The following is a 10,358-nucleotide window of genomic DNA, read 5'->3' on the forward strand; positions in this document are numbered from 1 at the left end:
GTGTGTGTGTGTGTGTGTTGCACATGTGTATAAAGTTACAAAAGAATACTCACACAAGCACACACACAGTCTTCCTCTTCTCGCATGCTTGTGTGTGTTTAGGAAGGTCTCAGACATGACACTACTGAGTAGAGTCATTTGGCAAGACCACTGGTTCCAAATGCCTCCAACTGTAAAGCAATGAGGAAGCAGGGTGCCTAACACAGGGGCCTTGGAACATGGCTCCCTTGGTAAAGTGTTTACCTTGTAAGAACAAGAACCTCAGTCTAATCCCCAGAATCTACCTCTAAAAGCTAGACATGGTGGTATGCTCTGGTAATCCCAGCACTTGGGAGGCAGAGACAGGCAGACCCCTAAGGCTTGCTGGTCAGCCTAGTATAATTTGGCCAGTTCTAAAAGAATGAGAACCCATGTGTCGAAATACAAAGGGGACAGGGCCTAAACAATGACTCACACAGTAGTTCTCTGGTCTCCACAGGCATGTGTGCACACAAGCACAGGTACCCCCACATATGTGCACATACCCACACACACAAACATACAAACCTATTGTTCTGCCACATTATAAAGACTTGTTTAGTCTTATCTATACATGTGTCTCCATGTGTGCATATATGTGTATGTGTGTGCAAGTGCCTTTGGAGGCAATAAGAGATCATCAGAAGCCATAAGAAACTAGTTACTATGAATTGCTTGTTGTGGGTACTGGGAATCAAACTCAGGTACTATATAAGTACAGTAAGAGCTTTTAAACACAGAATCATTTCTCTGTCGTCCGAGTGCACATGAGTGCACATGCTTGCATGCACACATACATACACATACATATACACAAACACACACATACACAAACACATACATACATACATACACACATACACACACACATACATACATACATACATACATACATACATACATACATACATATATACATACACATACACACAAACACACACAAATGCATACATACATACATACATACATGCACAAACACATACACACACATACAAACAGACACATACACACACTGTTGTGTCACTTACTTCTTGGTTACCTTTCTTAGATAACAAAACTGGCCCTGACTCAAGTACTTTGGTGGCCCAATGGCAATCTTCTAAAGTGTAATTACGTTTATCCATTATTTCTCCACCCATTTTCATATCACCCACATATTTAAGCAAGTGATAACAGCTTCATGTTTATGATCGTGTTGTAAAGGTTCCTTTCACAATAAACACACACATGTTTTGAAAAGTGGGCTTGTTTTTAAGGAAATATGAGGTAAATCACATCAGAGCTGGATCTCAAATGTGAGATCATTAAGATGAAGTATGAAAAGCTAAAACCGGAGGAATGCCGGATTAATTGGAAAGAAATACATGGCAGGCAACTTCTTTCCTACGTCTTTCTCAAATTAAATAATAAATCTTGCTGCCTTGGGTTTCCAACTTAGACGAATGCTCTGACTCTCCCACCTCCCCAGCCCTTTCTTTTCCCCAGGCTTTGCTTGTAGGAGTGGAATTTGTGACTGCTGAGCAGTGCATCATTCTTCTCGCCTCTGGATTCCACGTGAGTGCCCCTAGGTACCTAAGCTCATTAAGCTCCATCATTCATTACTCATAAAGCCTTACAGCCCGTTCTCAATACCTGAGCAGGTACAGAACGGCAAAGAGCAGAAAGGTCGGGTCTCTGCCTTTCCTGAGCTCAGAGTCTACCTGAGGAGACAAAAAGCGAGCGTCACAAACATGGCACATGGAACCACGTGACCCTGGGAAGCTGGGGAAGATATCCCATGCAAGATTGACTCTACAGGATTATGGTTACACCTACCTGCTCCTGAAGAGCCATGGGTGGACACCAGCCTCATCACCATCACTTTCCTACTGGGAGATTTTGGCCAAGTGGCTTCAACCTCAGCCTGCTCTCCAGCCTTTTGAATGGGGGATAGCTTCATCTCCCTCTTTCATAATGCTTAAAGAACCAATAAGACCCAGTAATTTTTAGTGTAAACTTGCAAACTTTATGGAACCTAGAGTCAGTTGGAAGATGGGCATCTGGACAGCATGTTGGGGTTGCCTAGATTGTGTTCATCGACATAGGAAAAGCTTTCTTGACTGAGGTCAGGACTATTCCCTAGGCAAGGCATTCCAGAATGCACAAAATGGAGAAAGCCAGCTGAGCTCTGGGAAGCACGCAAGTGTTTCTTGAGTGTGAGTATGGCGCAAAAAGATATCCTCAGGCCCCTGCTACCTTAACTTTCATGCATGGCTTGACTTTCATGAGCTCTGAAGAAGATGAACACTTTCGCTGTTAGGCTGCTTTTGTCGGGGTATTTTATAGGGCGACAGGAACAAATGCTAAGAGAGAAAGTGTACATAAAACACCTCCGCAGTGTTCCTATCTGATAAGTGCTCAATAAAAGGCCCGTGACTTCCCTGGCTCCTTTCATCCAAGGTCTCTGTCCACTATATATGATCTTTGATGCAAACATCCCCTTCACAACAGTAGCTAATCCTACCTGGGAAAGGCACAAAAGGCAAAAAAAATAAAAAATAAAATGGAAAAATAGAAGTGGTTTCCAGAGTCCATCAGAAAACATGAAGATGGGGCTGGAAAGATGGCTCAGGGGTTAGGAACACCCACTGCTCTTACAGAGGACCTGAGTTTAGCACCCACATGAGGTGACTCCCAACCACTTATAATTCCAGTTCCAGGGGTTCCAACCTCTTTTACTGGTCTAAACAGGCACCTGCACTCACATGTACACATCTGTACACACAAACAGGCACATACACATAATTGAAAATAAAATCATCTGGTTTTTTGAGAAAAGAGGTTATGAAGAGTCAAGATCAGCATACACGAATGCACACCTGGAGTCTTTCAAAAACCACAAGTCAGAACTACTGAAAGTTACAAAAATCTCAAGCCAAACAATAATAATACACGCCTCTAATCCCAGCACTCAGAAGGCAGAGGCAGGCATATCTCTGAGAGTGACAGACCAGCCTGGTCTACAATTTGAGTTCAGGACAGTCAGAGCTACACAGAGAAACCCTGTCTCAAAAACAACAAAAAAATAACCAAGCAAATCAAAAACGAACAAAAGGGAAAAGATGAAAGTTACAAAAAAAATCTTGCTTTCATAATGGTTTCCTGATTATAAAATGAGTTCATGAGCATTGGACCAGGGCTCTGTGAGTAGATGCTAATGTCAATTTTCAGAAAGAGTGTCCTACACCCAGTGACTCCCCCCCCCCCGCGCCCACCCCCCCCACACACACACACACCATCATTTGGAAGTCCATCCATACCTGTGTTCCTCAGCAGACTGCAGCAAATGCAGTGGAGAAGCAGCTGCCTCTTGCAGGAGCTGCCTCCTTTCTGCAGTGCTCCCTGATGGGTCAATAGCTGATAACTATCAATATGCTTCCTCTATGAGCAGAGGAAGGCATCAGGGCTGCAATGCAGCTCTAGAGAATGCCTTGAGGAGGACTCTCCCTGGTGCTTCTGGGAAATCTGGTCCTGACAGAACTACCTGAGAAATATGGCCCCTTCTTACACATCCTCAATGACTGGCACCCCCTACACAGACAGAGGCTCATAAAGGGCTCACTTTACCAATCCCATGTTCCCAGCCTCCAGTAAAAGAAGAGAAATGAGAACTCTGAGTTACTGTTCTATTGCCATCAAGAGACATCATGACAATATAAAGTTATAAAAGAAAGCATTTAATTTGGAGCCTGCTTACAGTTTCAGAAGGTTAGTCCATGTCCATAATGGCTGGGAGTATAGTGACAGGCATGGCTCTGGAGGAGTAGCTAAGAGCTTACATCCTGACTCACAGGATCAGGCAGAAAGAGAGAATGGGTCTGGCAAGGGCTTTTGAAACTTAAAAGTCTACCTCTGAGTGACACACTTCCTCCAACAAGGCCATACCTCCTAATCCTTTCTAAACAATTCCACCAGCTGAGCACCACACAGCCAAATATATGAGCCTATGGGAAACATTCTCTTTCAAACCACCACACCCAGCCTCCCTCTATGGAGATGTTCGAAGGATGCTAAAGAAACGAGCAAGCTTTTACTGGATAAGCAAGTCAATGCATGTTTAGAAGTCAGACTTTGTGGTTTTCAAACCCCAGCTCTATCTAGTCCTCCATAACCTAAGCAAAAGCTTTGCCACATATGATGGCTTCAAGCAGGCTAGAACACCTCTTTTAGGAGATTTTAAGAGGATTCAATTACAAGGGGCTTCAGTGAACTCTTAGCACATTCCAGGAACAAGAAAAATATTCAGTAGATGACATGGATAGCTACAGATAGAGAACCTCACCTGTACCAGGTGCTAAAATAAACACCGAGAACCCTTGCCTCACCTTGGGGCCAGTGAGAGCACTCACTGGACAAAGGCATCTGCTGTCAAAGCTGGAGCCACATGGTGGAAGGAGAGAAATAGACCTCACAAGTTATCCTCTAACCTAAACAAGCATGATGAGACATGTGTGTGCTTACATATTTGAACATGTGTGCATGTATGCACGCACACACACCATAAATAAAATGTAATTTAAAACTAAGTCAGAGGGTGCCTTGCCGGCGGAGTCTTCAGACACCCGCAAGGACCCACACAGGATTCCCAACAGGATCCTAAGACTTCTGGTGAGTGGAACACAACTTCTGCCAGGAGGCAGGTTCGAACACCAGATATCTGGGGACCTTCACTGCAAGAAGAGAGCTTGCCTGCAGATAATACTCTGACCACTGAAACTAAGGAGAGAGCTAGCCTCCCAGGTCTGCTGATAGAGGTGAACAGAGTCACCTGAGGAACAAGCTCTAACCAGAGACAACTATAACAGCTAGCTTCAGAGATTACCAGATGGCGAAAGGCAAACATAAAAATGCTACTAACAGAAATCAAGACCACTCACCATCATCAGAACGCAGCACTCCCACCCCACCTAGTCCTGGGCACCCCAACACAACCGAAAATCTAGACCCGGATTTAAAAGCATATCTCATGATGATGGTAGAGGACATCAGGAAGGACATTAATAACTCCCTTAAAGAAATACAAGAGAACACTGCTAAAGAGTTACAAGTCCTTAAAGAAAACAGAAAAACACAACCAAACAGGTAGAAGTCTAACAGCGAAAAGTGTTCAGTCAAAAGCAGCCTAACAGCGAAAGTGTTCATCTTCTTCAGAGCTCATGAAAGTCAAGCCATGCATGAAAGTTAAGGTAGCAGGGGCCTGAGGATATCTGTTTGTGCCATACTCACACTCAAGAAACACTTGCGTGCTTCCCAGAGCTCAGCTGGCTTTCTCCATTTTGTGCATTCTGGAATGCCTTGCCTAGGGAATAGTCCTGACCTCAGTCAAGAAAGCTTTTCCTATGTCGATGAACACAATCTAGGCAACCCCAACATGCTGTCCAGATGCCCATCTTCCAACTGACTCTAGGTTCCATCAAGTTTGCAAGTTTACACTAAAAATTACTGGGTCTTATTGGTTCTTTGAGAAAAACAGGAAAACACATCCAAACAGGTGAAGGAAATGAACAAAACCATACTAGACCTAAAAAGTGAAGTAGACACAATAAAGAAAACCCAAAGTGAGGCAACGCTGGAGATAGAAACCCTAGGAAAGAAATCTGGAACCATAGATACGAGCATCAGCAACAGAATACAAGAGATGGAAGAGAGAATCTCAGGTGCAGAAGATTCCATAGAGAACATCGGCACAACAATCAAAGCAAATACAAAACACAAAAGGATCCTAACTCAAAACATCCAGGAAATACAGGACACAATGAGAAGACCAAACCTACGGATAATAGAAGTGGATGAGAATGAAGATTTTCAACTTAAAGGGCCAGCAAATATCTTCAACAAAATAATAGAAGAAAACTTCCCAAACCTAAAGAAAGACATGCCCATGATCATACAAGAAGCCTACAGAACTCCAAATAGACTGGACCAGAAAAGAAATTCCTCATGACACATAATAATCAGAACAACAAATGCACTAAATAAAGATAAAATATTAAAAGCAGTAAGGGAGAAAGGTCAAGTAACATATAAAAGCAGGCCTATCAGAATTACACCAGATTTTTCACCAGAGACTATGAAAGCCAGAAGAGCCTGGACAGATGTTATACAGACACTAAGAGAACACAAATGCCAGGCCAGGCTACTATACCCGCCCAAACTCTCAGTTACCATAGATGGAGAAACCAAAGTATTCCACGACAAAACCAAATTCACACATTATCTTTCCACAAATCCAGCCCTTCAAAGGATAATAACAGAAAAAAACCAATACAAGGATGGAAATCACGCCCTAGAAAAAGCAAGAAAGTAATCCCTCAACAAACCAAAAAGAAGACTGCTACAAGAACAGAATGCCAACTCTAACAACAAAAATAAAAGGAAGCAACAATTACTTTTCCTTAATACCTCTTAATATCAATGGGCTCAATTCCCCAATAAAAAGACATAGACTAACAGACTGGGTACACAAACAAGACCCAACATTCTGCTGCTTACAGGAAACCCATCTCAGGGAAAAAGACGGACACTACCTCAGAGTGAAAGGCTGGAAAACAATTTTCCAAGCAAATGATCTGAAGAAACAAGCTGGAGTAGCCATTCAAATATCGAATAAAATCGAATTCCAACCCAAAGTTATCAAAAAAGACAAGGAGGGGCACTTCATACTCATCAAAGGTAAAATCCTCCAAGAGGAACACTCAATTCTGAATATATATGCTCCAAATGCAAGGGCAGCCACATTCATTAAAAACACTTTAGTAAAGCTCAAAGCACACATTGCACCTCACACAATAATAGTGGGAGACTTCAACACACCAATTTCATTAATGGACAGATCGTGGAAACAGAAACTAAACAGGGACACAGTGAAACTAATAGAAGTTATGAAACAAATGGACTTAACAGATATCTACAGAACATTTTATCCTAAAACAAAAGGATATACCTTCTTCTCAGCACCTCACAGGACCTTCTCCAAAATTGACCATATAATTGGTGAAAAAACAGGCCTCAACAGATACAAAAATATTGAAATTGTCCCATGCATCCTATCAGACCACCATGGACTAAGCTGATCTTCAATAACAACATAAATAATGGAAAGCCAACATTCACGTGGAAACTGAACAACACTCTTATCAATGATACCTTGGTCAAGGAAGGAATAAAGAAAGAAATTAAAGACTTTTTAGAGTTTAATGAAAATGAAGCCACAACATACCCAAACCTATGGGACACAATAGAAGCATTTCTAAGAGGAAAACTCATAGCTCTGAGTGCCTCCAAAAAGAAACTGGAGATAGCACACACTAGCAGCTTGACAACACATCTAAAAGCTCTAGAAAAAAAGGAAGAAAATTCTCCCAAGAGGAGTAGACAGCAGGAAATAATCAAACTCAGGAGTGAAATCAACGAAGTGGAAACAAGAAGAACTATTCAAAGAATTAACCAAACAAGGAGTTGGTTCTTTGAGAAAATCAACAAGATAGATAAACCCTTAGCTAGACTCACTAGAGGGCACAGCGACAACATCCTAATTAACAAAATCAGAAATGAAAAGGGAGACATAACAACAGATCCTGAAAAAATCCAAAACACCATCAGATCCTTCTACAAAAGTTTCAACAAAACTGGAAAATCTGGGCGAAATGCACAAATTTCTAGACAGATACCAGGTACCAAAGTTAAATCAGGATCAAGTTAACGATCTAAACAGTCCCATATCCCCTAAAGAAATAGAAGCAGTCATTAAAAGTCTCCCAGCCAAAAAAAGCCCAGGACCAGATGGGTTTAGTGCAGAGTTCTATCAGACCTTCAAAGAAGATCTAATTCCAGTTCGGCACAAACTATTCCACAAAATAGAAGTAGAAGGAACTCTACCCAACTCATTCTATGAAGCCACAATTACTCTAATACCTAAACCACAGAAAGATCCAACAAAGATAGAGAACTTCAGATCAATTTCCCTTATGAATACAGATGCAAAAATACTCAATAAAGAGACAGCTTCTGGGACAGGCAGGAGCCACAGAGCCGCTGAGGCAGCACCCTTTTGGGGCCGCAGACTTCCGGCACCCTCCCAGCCGGAGGACAGAGACCTGCCCTGCAGAGAGCGCCATCTTGGCTCCGGGACTCCGCCGAACTTAGTCTACAGGTTAGAGTGAGGACCACAGAGGCAGACAGCTTCTGGGACAGGCGGGAGCCACAGAGCCACTGAGGCAGCACCCTTTTGGGGCCGCAGACATCCGGCACCCTCCCAGTCGGAGGACAGTGACCTGCCCTGCAGGGAGCGCCATCTTGGCTCCGGGACTCCGCCGAACTTAGTCTACAGGTTAGAGTGAGGACCACAGAGGCAGACAGCTTCTGGGACAGGCGGGAGCCACAGAGCCACTGAGGCAGCACCCTTTTGGGGCCGCAGACATCCGGCACCCTCCCAGTCGGAGGACAGTGACCTGCCCTGCAGGGAGCGCCATCTTGGCTCCGGGACTCCGCAGAGCTTAGTCTGTACAGGTCAGAGTGAGGACCACAGGGGCAGACGGCTTCTGGGACAGGCGGGAGCCACAGAGCTGCTGAGGCAGCACCCTTTAGGGGCCGCAGACATCTGGCACCCTCCCAGTCGGAGGACAGTGACCTGCCCTGCAGGGAGCGCCATCTTGGCTCCAGGACTCCACCGAACTTAGTCTGTACAGGTCAGAGTGAGGACCACAGAGGCAGACAGCTTCTGGGACAGGCGGGAGCCACAGAGCCGCTGAGGCAGCACCCTTTTGGGGCCGCAGACATCCGACACCCTCCCAGCCGGAGAACAGTGACCTGCCCTGCAGGGAGCGCCATCTTGGCTCCGGGACTCCGCCGAACTTAGTCTGTACAGGTTAGAGTGAGGACCACAGAGGCAGACAGCTTCTGGGACAGGCGGGAGCCACAGAGCTGCTGAGGCAGCACCCTTTTGGGGCCACAGACATCCAGCACCCTCCTAGCTGGAAGACAGTGGTCTGCCCTGCACAGGAGCCCTCTGCCTCAGGAGCAGGGAGCACATCTTGGATCCAGGACTCCACTGAACTTAGGAACTTAGTCTGCACAGCTGAGAGTGTGTACCACAGAAGCCTACAGCTTCTGTGACCTGCCAAAGCAACACAGCATCTGGGAAAGGTCCGGTTTTCCGCCTTCTTCTTCGGCCAGGAGGAGGTCCAAACCCCAGATATCTGTACACCTTCCCTATAAGAGGAAAGCTTGTCAGCAGGGAGTGCTCTAACCACTGAAACTCAGAGGAGAGAGCCTGTCTCCCAGGTCCGCTGACAGAGGATACTCAGAATCCCCAGAAGAACAACCTCTGAACAGAGACAACTATAACAACTCCAGAGATTACCAGATGGCGAGAGGTAAAGGTAAGAATCTTACTAACAGAAACCAAGACCACTCACCATCATCAGGACCCAGCACTCCCACTTCGCCCAGTCCAGGGCACCCCAACACACCTGAAAAACTAGACCTGGATTTAAAAGCATATCTCATGATGATGGTAGAGGACATCAAGAAGGACTTTAAAGAACTACAGGAGAACATGGCTAAAGAGTTACAAGTCCTTAAAGAAAAACAGGAAAACACAACCAAACTGGTAGAAGTCCTTAAAGAGAAACAGGAAAACACATCCAATCAGATGATGGAAATGAACAAAACCATACTAGACCTAAAAAGGGAAGTAGACACAATAAAGAAAACCCAAAATGAGGCAACACTGGAGATAGAAACCCTAGGAAAGAAATCTGGAACCATAGATGCAAGCATCAGCAACAGAATACAAGAGATGGAAGAGAGAATCTCAGGTGCAGAAGATTCCATAGAGAACATGGGCACAACAATCAAGGAAAATGGAAAATGCAAAAAGATCCTAACTCAAAACATCCAGGAAATACAGGACACAATGAGAAGACCAAACCTACGGATAATAGGAGTGGATGAGAATGAAGATTTTCAACTCAAAGGACCAACAAACATCTTCAACAAAATTATAGAAGAAAACTTCCCAAATCTAAAGAAAGAGATGCCCATGAACATACAAGAAGCCTACAGAACTCCAAATAGGCTGGACCAGAAAAGAAATACCTCCCGACACATAATAATCAGAACAACAAATGCACTAAATAAAGATAGAATACTAAAAGCAGTAAGAGAAAAAGGCCAAGTAACATATAAAGGCAAGCCTATCAGAATTACACCAGATTTTTCACCAGAGACTATGAAAGCCAGAAGATCCTGGACAGATGTTATACAGACACTAAAAGAACACAAATTCCAGCCCAGGCTAC

This window comes from Mus caroli, unplaced genomic scaffold (genome assembly GCF_978045245.1).
Source record: "Mus caroli unplaced genomic scaffold, Mus_caroli_1 scaffold_13, whole genome shotgun sequence".
NCBI lineage: Eukaryota > Metazoa > Chordata > Mammalia > Rodentia > Muridae > Mus > Mus caroli.